Consider the following 12,552-nt stretch of genomic DNA (forward strand, 5'->3'; position numbering starts at 1 on the left):
GAGGATCTGGGCAAATAAGAAATAGGAGATGGCATAGAAGAAGGCTCAATGTTGTCATTAAAAACATATTCTGGTGACACTTGAATTTTACCATCTCATACTCTGTTTGCTAGTTCATTTTCACGGTCCAGCATTGAAGTCATGGGTTCTCCTAAGTGTCTGCTGACCTTCTCAATTCTTTTCAGAAGGTGGATGACTTTCTGGAAATAAATTGCCATAAATGCTCTCCACATAGGGCCCCCTGAACACAATTTGGGAGTCCTCCCAAAAAGAAAAGATAGGATTTTCCTGGAAGACTCTAGAAAAATTTCCATTTCCTGTGACATTTTTCAGGCTGCTGGCTAACAAGGCTGCTAGTGAGTTGAGAACTCAAGAGTCACATTCTGCCTTTCTCCTCCAAAGCTTGCTCAGGATCCACTGAGAATGTCAATCAGCTGAGAGATCCCTGCTCTGCCAGCACATTGACTGGTATCTACTATCTCCTACTGAAATACTGACCTACTCCCAGATACTTAGCTTTTTCCTGATGATGTTCTCTTGTCCTTTTCTGAATGGAGAGAGGACAAGCATGCTTCTACCACATATACTGGAATCTAAACATCCTGGAATCTAAACAACATAAGGGGTATTGGCTAGGGAGTGCAATGAAGTAATAGTAAATAATAAGTTTGGGGATCTTAACAACTTATGCATGTCTTTAATGTCTACACACAAATCTTAAGTGTATCATGGGTCTTTACAGACTTCCTGGTTCATGTTATTTTCAGTAGGTGTTCTTTTTTTTTTTCCAGGGGAGAACGTGCACACAGTCCCCACTACCACAATTTATGCAGTCAAGTTTCCCACATTTGGGGAAATCGCAGGGGTCAGCACACCCGGAGTGCAATGGGCGAGCCTCACCCTGGGGAAACCACCTTCGTGATCATGGTATCTCCCCTGCCAGGTAAGTATCAGTAGGTGTTCTTGAAATCAAGCATACCTCTTATAGACATTCATAATATTTGCCGCAAAGCTTGATTATTAGCTTCACAAATAAGAAACTCTTCTGCCTTACTGGATTTTTCCCCTTAAAGCAAAACACTGACTAAATAATTGAACAAATGAATAAATTAATGAATTGACTCCACCTTTTGATATTGGGCAGGCCATGTATTTTTGCTATCACCACTATAAGGTTGGTTTCATTCTAGTCTTTGTCTAGGTAACTCTAAATATCAGGGAACCATTAACTCCAATTACTTGCTAATAAGCAATTGGGTAAGTACACCTATAATTTTTTATTTTTTGGTTTTTTTGGGCCACACCCGGTGATGCTCAGGCATTACTCCTGGCTATGTGCTCAGAAATCGCTCCTGGCTTGGGGGACCATATGGGACGCAGAGGTAGAACCACGGTCCATCCTAGGCTAGCACTTGCAAGGCAGATGCCTTACCTCTAGCACCACCACTCCAGCCGCACCTAGAAATTTTTGTTGTAAAGTAATTCCCCTAAGACTACAATTCTCTTTGTCTACAGCTAAATAAAAATAAATAATAATAAATAGTACACAAGATAATAAATTTTTATAGAACTGTGTCATATAAACAAATCACTCTCACATTACCAATGTCATTTTAAAAAATAGAGTTGACATTAGAAATTGTTTTGTAAACAGAAGAGGAACTTAAGTCGGAGGAAGTCGTAGTACCTAAAAGATTATATCACTGATAAAATTAAAATATTATGATATGCTGATTCTTTTATTTTGAAATTTTAGATGTAGAATTCTGTAGTGACTCAGATTAGCAATTGCTATTGTAGCTAAAACTCCATTTTTCATATAATTTTTATTGCAACTCTCTGATCTCTGTGAAGCCCTTCCTCTTAATCATCAATCTAGGTCAAATTTTCCTATTGTTTTTTCTTATGGTACCTGGAAGATTTCTTTTTTTTTTTTTTAATTTTTATTTTGATCATAGTGGTTTACATAGTGTTGACAATAATATTTTAGGTACATATTTACATAAAATCAGGGGGGATTCCCATCACCAAATTGTCCTCCCTACACCTCCGTTTCTGTCCTACCTCCCATTTCCTCTTCCCTCACCCCAGGTCGGCTAGAATATGTGGTCCCCTCTGTATCTAACCCACAACTTAGTAGTCTTGCACCTGTTTGGTCTTGATGCCTCCCTTAGTTCCCCCTCTAACTGGAGGCAGGACTAGCTAGTTCAAGTTGCGTGGTTTTGTTTGAAAAAGAGAAAAGCAATAAACTGTGGTAAGGGTCTAATACCCCGAAACTGGGTGGAATCCTTCCAGAGGCTCTCATCATCGATTTGAGAGATGGAGAAAAAGAAGGTGAAACACTCCACCAGTACCAAAAGAAGTGTCAAATATCCAGTGAGGGCTTGAGCTATATCGATAAGCACCACGAAAAAAAAAAACCAGGCAAACAAACAAACAACAAAAAGCAAAACAAACAAAAACCAAACAAAAACAAACAAACAAACAAAATACGCCATGGTCTTGAAATGAGAAACATGGCATAGCACATAACGAAAGAAAAGAAAGGAAGAGACCTGGAAGATTTCTTACACAATTTTCTTGTGGACTTTGGGAAGAATGGGAGGGGAGTTTATATGATTATTATCTTACCTTTATGGGCAGAAAGCATGTTGTTTTTGTTGGCAGCAAAGTTGCACTGGTGAAGGTAAGCACTCTATGATGGAAACCCAACTATGAACATTTATGTAATCATTGTGCTTAAATAAAGAAATTAATAAAAAAGAAAGTATGTTATTTTATCATGGTATTCCTGGAACTGAGCAGACAATCACATTCAATTAATACTATATCATGAGTAAAAGAAATAAATGTCATATTTTTAATGGCTTCTGAAGAAGTAGAAGGCCAAATACTTAAATAAAAATTTATTTTCAGAGAATCTGAATTAATGCTTATGTTTTAGAAAATTTAGAAGAAATTTTAAATTTTCGTTAGATATAACAAGTAAATAAAACCCAATTACTATTAAATTATTTAAATAGTTACTTATATGCACTAATAAGCTATTTTAAATACTTCTTAGGGCTGGAGTGATAGCACAATATAGTCCCCTGAGCCTGCCAGGAGCAAGGAGTAACCCCTGAGTGCTGCTGAGTGTGGCCCAAAATCCAAAAAACAAACAAAACTTCTTAACATGCATAAAATCTGTAACACAACTTAAATGTTTTTTAAACTTGACTTAATATATCATGACTAATTTTAATAATAGCACAGTTTACATGCTTAAATTCATTAACTTTTCCAACAAGACAGCCTGAGTTACCTATAGACAAGACTAAAAACATTTGGTTGTGGGCCAGAAAGATAGATAGTACAGCAAGGAGAACACTTGCCTTGCTCACACCAACTCCTTCAATCCTCAGAACCATGTGTAGTCACCCAGCACCTTCAGTAGTACTCTCTGAACCTAGAGCCAGGAGTAAGCCTTGAGCACCAGTGAGTATGACTCCAAAATAAGAAACAAAACAATTTGCTGGAGAAATGACTCAATGAGATGAGTGAGCACTTGGAGACCAAAGTTTGAACCAAACTCAGGGTCCCTTGAGCACCATCAGAAATGACTTCCAAGAAGAGAATCTGGAATAGTCTCTGGATACTACCAAGTGTGCTTCCTAAATAAAATGAATAAAAAGACAAAATCACAATTGATTATATATATATCAATAATTTTATTAAATGTTTTTTGAGCAAGAAAAAATTAGTAGGAAATTTCAATAGGCAAAATTATCATAGCATATATGAATTAAGTTTATAAAAAAACTTATTCTCATGTAGAAAATTTTTATAGGCCATAAAATGTTAAAAAAGATTTCATCTAAAATGATGAGTGAAGAAAGGTAAGTTTGGGCCAGAGAGATAGCATGGAGGTAGAGGGCTTGCCTTGCATGCAGAAGGACGGTGGTTCGAATCTTGGCATCCCATATAGTCCCCTGAGCCTGCCAGGAGTGATTTCTGAGCATAGAGCCAAGAGTGACCCCTGAGTGCTGCCAGGTATGACCCAACCCCCCCCCAAAAATAGAAAGAAAAGTTTACAGGTTTTTATATATCTTCTCAGTTCAAAATAAAATTAAGAATTATTTAATATGGGGTCAGACAAAAGGCACATGAAAAAATGCTCCCCATCACTAATCATCAGGGAGATGCAAACCAAAACAACTATGAGGTACCATCTCACACCACAGAAATTGGCACACATCACAAAGAATGAGAACAAGCAGTGCTGGCGGGGATGTGGAGAGAAAGGAATTCTTACCCACTGCTGGTGATAATGCCCTCTAATCCAACCTTTATGGAAAGTGATATGGAAATTCCTCCAAAAACTGGAAATTGAGCTCCCATATGATCCAGCTATACCACTCCTAGGAATATACCCTAGGAACACAAAATACAATACAAAAATCCCTTTCTCACACTTATATTTATTGCAGCACTATTTACAATAGCCAGACTCTGGAAACAACCAAGATGCTCTTTAACAGATGAATGGCTAAAGAAACTGTGGTACATATACAGAATGGGATATTATGCAGTCGTCAGAAGAGATGAAGTCATGAAATTTTCCTATACATGAATGTATATGAAATCTAGTATGCTGATTGAAATTAAGTCAGAAGGAAAGAGATAGACATAGAATAGTCTCGCTCATATATTGGTTTTAAGAAAGAAAAAAAAAAGACATTCTTGCAATAATTTTCAGAGACAAAAGAGAGGATGGCTGGAAGTTCCAGTTCACTACATGAAGCTTACCACAAAGAGTGATGAGTGCAGTTAGAGAAATAACTACTCTACTCTGAGAACTATCATAACCATGTGAATGAAGGAAGGAAGTGGAACGCCTGTTTAGAGCACAGGTGTGAGTAGGGTGGGGAGGAGGGAGATTGGGGACATTGGTGGTGGGAATGTTGCAATGGTGAAGGGGGGTGTTTTTTACATGACTGAAACCCAACCACAACTATGATTGTAATCAAGGTGTTTAAATAAAGATATTAATTTAAAAATATATGGGGTCAGTAGGGCATTTGCTTTGCATGCACTAACCTAGGACAGATCGCGGTACCCAAGCCAGGAGAGATTTCTGAGCTCATAACCATGAATAACCCCTGAGCATCACCAGGTGTGGTCCAAAAACAAAACAAGGGGCCGGAGAAATAGCATGGAGGTAGGGCATTTGCCTTTCATGCAGAAGGACGGTGGTTCGAATCCCAGCATCCCATATAGTCCCCTGAGCCTGCCAGGAGCGATTTCTGAGTGCAGAGCCAGGAGTAACCCCTGAGCGCTGCTGGGTGTGACCCCCCCAAAAAAAAAAACCAAAACCAAAAAAATAAAAAAAAACAAAAACAAAAAAAAAACAAAAAAAGGAATCTTCTAATAACTTTTAAATATTAGATATTTAAATGGAAGAGAGAACATTAGTGAAAGCAAGATAGCAAGAATTTAATGTGAAAAATTATAGCTCATTTTCTCTCAGCATGGACTCTGATCAAATATTTATAGAAACATGATCATTTTCCATTTTTTTTTCACATTCAAATATATGCTTTTAAAAGATATCGCTAGTGAGGCCTGAGCGCAGAGCGGTGGTACTAGAGATAAGGCGTCTGTTTTGCAAGTGCTAGCCTAGGACGGACCACGGGATCCCCCAGCGTCCCATATGGTCCCCCAAGCCAGGAGCGATTTCTGAGTAACCCCGGGTCTGCCCCCGCCAAAAAAAAAGATATCACAAGTTTTAAATAACAAAAATAATACTTAGCAATTATGGGGGCGGGTGGGGGGAAATGTAGTGAGAGAAAGTCCTTAAACAATTCCCTTAACGTGATAAAAAGACATGAATAATGTGTGAGTGACTGAGATCTTTAAATAAGAGATTTAAGAATCAAGGCAGAGCCGCCAGGAGAAGTCAAATAATAAGGTCAGTAACATTTCCTGATAAGGAAATAGGGAGATCTATGAACTTCTGAAGTTGGTTTCCATAAACATAAGTCTTTTACTTGCTGAATTATCATCTGTTAAGATTGTTTAGCATAATAGAGAATTTAACCTTAATCAAAAGCTAAGTAGGCTTACTTAAGTTTAAGTGTTTTATTTTGGTGAATTCTATAGTTACTCTGATGCTGATTCACAAGACTGACATAAATGATCTATAGTGCTAGAAAATCTAGTTTAAAGTACACTTCTCTTTTATAGTGACATTCCCATAATAGAAGAACAGAAAATTGAGTTTGATGCTGCTGTGTTTCTGACACTTCAAATAAAATTTAATAAGTTTCTTTGACAACGCAGTAAATCCTTAAATGAAAGAGTTCAGGAGTGCTTAGCCCCATAAATTCTCTATGGAAATTTAAATAGGAATAAGAAGTTTTAAATACATCTCTCTTGGTATTTCCCATGGGGCAGCCAATGGTGTCATTCACCAAACCATAAACAGAAATATATCTTGACTATGTAATAGTCCATCTCAGATATTTACTTAAATAAAACTTTACAGTGTGGGACAACAGAGAAAGTACAGTGGGTTAAGCATGTATCTGGCATCAGGTTGCCCCAGATTCAATCCCTAGTACCCTATATGCTCTTCAGAGTAAAACTAGGCACAGAATTAAGAGTAAACCCCTAAGTACAGTTTTGTGTCAAAAAGGTTTTTAAAATTTCATGGTGTTAAGAAATTAGAAGTAAAATTCTAGACTGTGCAGAAAAAATAATAAAGACAAGTATCTAACTACAGAGAGATGTCATATTCTATAGCAATAGATGGTGTTTACTTTATGTATGAAATTTTATGACCCATTTAAAGTGAAATCTATGAACCAAATATTTCAGTTTCTATTAACCTTCTATCATTAATGTTATTATGATTCCCATTTTATAGATGAAGAAACTAGGAAATCTGGTTGACTAACTTCCTAAGTCTATATATTGCTAGAGGATGTCTATAGCAAAAGATGTGTTTTTATATTCTATATTCTCTAAACTGTTTTCAATATGGCACACACATTTTTTTTTTGGTTTTTTTGGGCCACACCCGTTTGATGCTCAGGGATTACTCTCGGCTAAGAGCTCAGAAATTGCCCCTGGCTTGGGGGGACCATATGGATGCCGGGGGATCGAACCGCAGTCCTTCCTTGGCTAGCGCTTGCAAGGCAGACACCTTACCTCTAGCGCCACCTCGCCAGCCCCCAATGTGGCACACATTTAATTCTTATTTCCAACTGGCAGGGTCTGCTGCAGTTTGATTTATGTCATTAGAAGACAAGGCAGAATCTGCATCAACAGAACTCCCAGAAACCTTCAATCAATGACATAAAGGTCTAATAGTGTCAAAGATCTTAACTCTGTCACCTCTCTGATAAGCCTCAGTGAAATCTTTAACATATTGACTACTAAGAGTTTCTAAATAGGATTAAATATTGTCATTGAAATTCATATTTTTACTTGAGAATATGTAAATCATTAACTGAATTAATTCACCATTACATTCATTATTAAAATTGCTAATATGTTTCTTGTTCCTTAGTAGAGATGATGGGGATCATCTGCTCAATAAAGGTTCTCACTTAATATCTTTAAATAGGAGTTTGTTTCTGGGGATACTCAAAGTTAAAGAAAGTCTTATACAGGATCATATTTCAAATACTCAAGCTATAGAATCTGTATATTTAATCATGCCAATAAATAGTCCATTCTCAATAGAAAGTTGATGTATCTTTTATAAAAATTATCTAAGACAAGCTTACTTGTCTTCACTTTACATATTAACTTCTTTTTTTGGTTTTTTGGGCCACACCCGTTTGATGATCAGGGGTTACTCCTGGCTATGCGCTCAGAAATCGCCCCTGGCTTGGGGGACCATATGGAATGCTGGGGGATCAAACCGTGGTCCTTTCCTTGGCTAGCGCTTGCAAGGCAGACACCTTACCTCTAGTGCCACCTCACCGGCCCCGTACATCTTAACTTCTTATAAAGAATTGTGAAGAGTTCAAAATTTTTCTTTCTGTCAAGCATCCGATAGCCACTCATAGATTAGTGAAAGCTGGTAAAAGATTCAGCACTCCTTCTGGGTCTGAAACAAAGGGCTACTTTACACACAATAATGATGGCAGGCAGAGAACATAATTTCTGTGCTCTACAGGGAAAGCTGAATGAGCCTAACTGCTTGTAGTTGATTGTACTGTGAGAGAGAAATCCTGCAAGTAGGTCAATTATTTGGATCCTGGGTATTTAGTATACCTGCTCTTTGGTATTGAGGGAACTTTATCTTTCAAAGTAGTTATGATTACAAAAAAAGATCTTTGAAAAGGTAGTCCATAATTTCACTTGTATGTGATATTTAGAATAACTGCATGAGAGAATGCAGTGGTTTAACTAGGGGTTGTCAGAACACTACGGGCCTCAATGTATAGGGAGAAGGAAAGAACTAGAGTGGAGAAGAAAAAGACATATGAATAAATGGGGGATTAGAGGTCGAGGGGATTCAGGTACATTGGTGGTGTTAAGGAAAAACAGAATTAAATATCCAAAGCACTGAGTCAACAACACTGAAATCAAGAGACTCAATTTTTTGTTCTCTTTTGTTCTGGACCACACCTGGTGCTGCTCAGAAGCTATTTCTGTCTCTACACTCAGAAATTACTCCTGGCAAGCTGGGGGTGGGAGTGGGCATATGAGATGCCAAGAATCGAATCTGGGTTGGTCAAGTGCAAAATAAATGCCCTACTGCTGTGTTATAACTCTGGCCCAGTAAGACCCAAACCTTAACAGCTTGTTATGATGACGGGCTGCAAAGGGACAGGGGAGTAAGGGGTAGATTTGGGTGAGAGGTAAGTATTCTAGAAACATTGGTGGAGGGAATTGACACTGGTGATAGAATTGGTGCTGAAACACCACAATGCTTTAAATTAAAAAATTAATTTAAAAAAAAGATAGTCCATAATAAAGGCAATGCTAGGCCCATTCCAATGCATCAACGCAAAAGACACATGGAGAATTGTATTCCAAACCCTTCTATATTCTGAAACCAAGAAAGCTGTGCATAATTTCTGTACACAGTGAAAACATGATACATTTTACAAATGGGCAGACAAATAAAGCATACAAGTAAGTGGCAAAATTTAAAAATCATGTATTACAAAGTTCTTAGTTTTTGCATTTTTGTTGTTTTTGTTTTCAAAGCAGAAATACATTTTCCTTTGATGTTCCAAAAAATCCTGTTAGGTAAGTGTTTTATAGCTGATGGGAAACTGACTCAGAACATTAGAAGCTTTACTGTCACACATCTAGTGAGTGGAGAGTCAAACATTAAACTCAGGACTTCATACATGAAAGTTGTCAACCATTTCAGTAACAACATTAGAGTAAATGAGGACCTGTCTAGAACTTAAGCCCAGCAGAAGATTTAGTTGATCTTCTCAGTTTTCTAAAGCTGATAGTTGATTTTCTGATGACACAAAAAACAGTAATTGGTGAACAGGAGATGTGAAGAGAAAAAAAGGATAGAAATCAGGCCTTTAGCTTTTTAATGTCCCAACTTCCCTATTCTATGTTCCTAAGTTCTTTTAAAACAGTTCACATGTATGAAAAAGATTCCAAAATCAATAGGATTATCCATATTTTTTTTCACTCAAATGGATATGACCTACTTATTTCAGGAATATATGCATTTACCACCAGGAACATGTGTTCTCTTGAGTGCATTTAGAATCGTCCTCTAATGCTGCATTTTGGCATATAATTGGTGTTATCATTAGGGTGCCTTCTTTGACCTTGCAAAAGCTGTAGAGATCAAGTTCTACTATCAAATTATGATTAAAATGTATCATGGACATTTGTTACTTAAGAAACTCTACCATGAACTCATTTTTGAAAAAACAACCTTGCAAGGCCGGAGCAGTGGTGCAAGCGGTAAGGCATTTGCCATGCTGGTATTAGCCTAGGATGGACCACAGTTCAATCCTCCAGCACCCCATATGGTCCCCTAAGCCAGGAGCGACTTCTGAGTGCATAGCCAGAAGTAACTCCTGAGCATCACTGGGAGTGGCCCAAAAAAACAAACAAAAAAAAAAAGGAAAAACAATCTTGCACATTGGTATACATGTTAGTGCTAAAAGCCTTGGCCAAATAGCAGATAGCCTAGGATCTGGTACTATGACTCGTTCTTGTCCTTTGCAACAAGTAATGAAAGAATTGAATGAAATAAGTACCAACCACCTCCATTTCAGATTTCTTGGACTGTGGCAACTAAAGACTCTGACAGACATGGTTTGACTTTAAGTTGTGACTTGGGTGCACACCTTCTTTGCAGGTTAGGCAACTTTTTATTTGTCTCCCAATTCACAATGCAGATCAGGCAAAGGGCCTGGGTTGAGGTGTATATGGGGTGCATTTACTAAACCTCCTCTTTCTATACAGCCAGTGTAAAGAACACAGCCTGTGGTAAGAATTAGGAGGCCTTTTCTTTTCTTTTTTTATTTTTTAATATATATATTTGATTTTTGTTTTTTAATATATATATTTAATATATAATATATTTATATATATAATCCTTCACTAGTGCAATATTCCCATGATCAATATCCCAGGTAAGGTAACTATCTTGCATCTGTTCTAACCTCCAAAGTAAAGATAGAGATACTTCGTTCCAAAATATTCATCAGTATTAAATTAAATTATATACCACTTACTAAGCACCTCTCACTGGGCCTGACACATGCTAGGTCTTCAATAAACTGTAATTTATATCATTGTCTTTATTTTATGCATATTATACACTATAATATTTCCTGTGATATATGCATATTTTGGATTATTCATTTAAATTAAGTCTGACTGCATACAAATTTATCATGCACTCTTTTTTCTGCACTTTATTTAAAAATGTCAAGCAAAGGACCAAAGAGATTGTAACATTTGCTTGGTTAAGACCTTGCCTTGCATCCTGCAACCCCCAGTTGTAATCCCCAGCACAACATATGGCTTCCCAAGCTCTGCCAGGGATCATTTGTAAGTACAGAAACAGTAATAATCCCTGAGAATCATTAGGTGTGGCTCCAGAGCAAATATATAATTGTCAAACAAAATACAATGGTTAAAGGACTATGCAATAAACAGCTATGGCCTTCACTACAGAGACTATCAACAATGTTAACTAGGTTTCTTTATCATATATCACATACCAACTTGTATTGATCCAACAAAATCCTATTTGAGGGATGCATTTTATTATTATTATTATTATTATTTTTATAATAATTTTATTTTGACCAAAATGAATTACAAATCTTTCAGAGTAATATTTTAAGTATGTCTTGACATTGAATCAGGGGAATTCCCACCACCAGAGTTGTCCTCCCTCCACCCCTGTTCTCAGTATGCATCCCCTATCCCCCTCCCTTACCCTTCAGGCTGCTAGTATAAGTGGTCTCCTCCGTGTCTAGCTTGTTGTAGATTGGGCATTGATTCTGCCGTCAACTGGCTTAGGGTTTGGTACCTAAGTCCGATCATTTTTATTACCACTTAGAGATCATACAACAGTTTGGTCTTGGTACCCTCCACTATTTCCCCCTCAATTTGAAAGGTGGAACAAGATAGTTCAAGTTATGTGGTTCTGTTTGAAGAAGAGCAAAAAGACAAACAAAATAAATAAATAAAATGGGGTAAAATCATATAAGCAAAAATGGGTGGAGTCCTTCTAGAGTCTATAAATGTTATTTTGAGAGAAGAAAGGGAAAAAGGAAGAGAAACACAACTACAATATAAAAGGAAAAATAAGGGCCCGGAGAGATAACACAGTGGCGTTTGCCTTGCAAGCAGCCGATCCAGGACCAAAGGTGGTTGGTTCGAATCCCGGTGTCCCATATGGTCCCCCGTGCCTGCCAGGAGCTATTTCTGAGCAGACAGCCAGGAGTGACCCCTGAGCACTGCCGGGTGTGGACCAAAAACCAAAAAAAAAAAAAAGAAAAAAAATTCCAAAAAGCACCTCAGCAATAACGACAACCACCACACAATACCCACGGTCCTGAACTAAAAACAAAACAAAGCACATAAAGTGAAAACAACAACAGCAACAACATTAGCAAGCTCCACCCAAATTATTTTGTGCTTCTTCTTTTTTTAATATTTATTTAAGCACCATGATTACAAACATGCCTACATGATTACAAACAAACATGTAGTTGAGTTTCAGTTTTATAAGAAAAAGAACACCCCCATTCTTCAGTGCAACATTCTCACCACCAATGTTTCTGATGTTGGGTTTGGAGAGTCTTAGCACTTGCCTTGTATATTGCTGACGACACTGTCCCCCAAACACAGAACTGGGATTTTTTTCCCCCCAGAGCTGCCTGGTGTGGTCAGAACCAATTTCTCTCACCTCCAATGAAGTAAATAAAATAAGATCTTGGTCTCAAAAGGAAGTTTATCTAATTGGCCAGCTAACCCATGTTAAGTTTTTCGTTGGTGGTTATTTGACTTGGGCACACAGAATTGGATCGACACTATCTCTAAATCCATAAAATAATA

At 37.4% G+C, this 12,552-nt stretch overlaps 2 non-coding genes across 2 annotated transcripts; both read right to left on the reverse strand.

The window, feature by feature from the left end:
* Positions 1–789: 789 nt before the first annotated feature.
* On the reverse strand, positions 790–951 carry LOC126002654 (U1 spliceosomal RNA). The gene has a single exon (XR_007493333.1). It is a non-coding gene; the product is annotated as a U1 spliceosomal RNA (small nuclear RNA).
* A 9,400-nt stretch (positions 952–10,351) lies between these two features.
* Positions 10,352–10,484, reverse strand: LOC126002520 (small nucleolar RNA SNORA51). Its single transcript, XR_007493210.1, has one exon. It is a non-coding gene; the product is annotated as a small nucleolar RNA SNORA51 (small nucleolar RNA).
* Positions 10,485–12,552: the final 2,068 nt, after the last annotated feature.

The sequence above is a fragment of the Suncus etruscus genome, chromosome 2 (assembly GCF_024139225.1).
Source record: "Suncus etruscus isolate mSunEtr1 chromosome 2, mSunEtr1.pri.cur, whole genome shotgun sequence".
In the NCBI taxonomy this organism is placed as follows: domain Eukaryota; kingdom Metazoa; phylum Chordata; class Mammalia; order Eulipotyphla; family Soricidae; genus Suncus; species Suncus etruscus.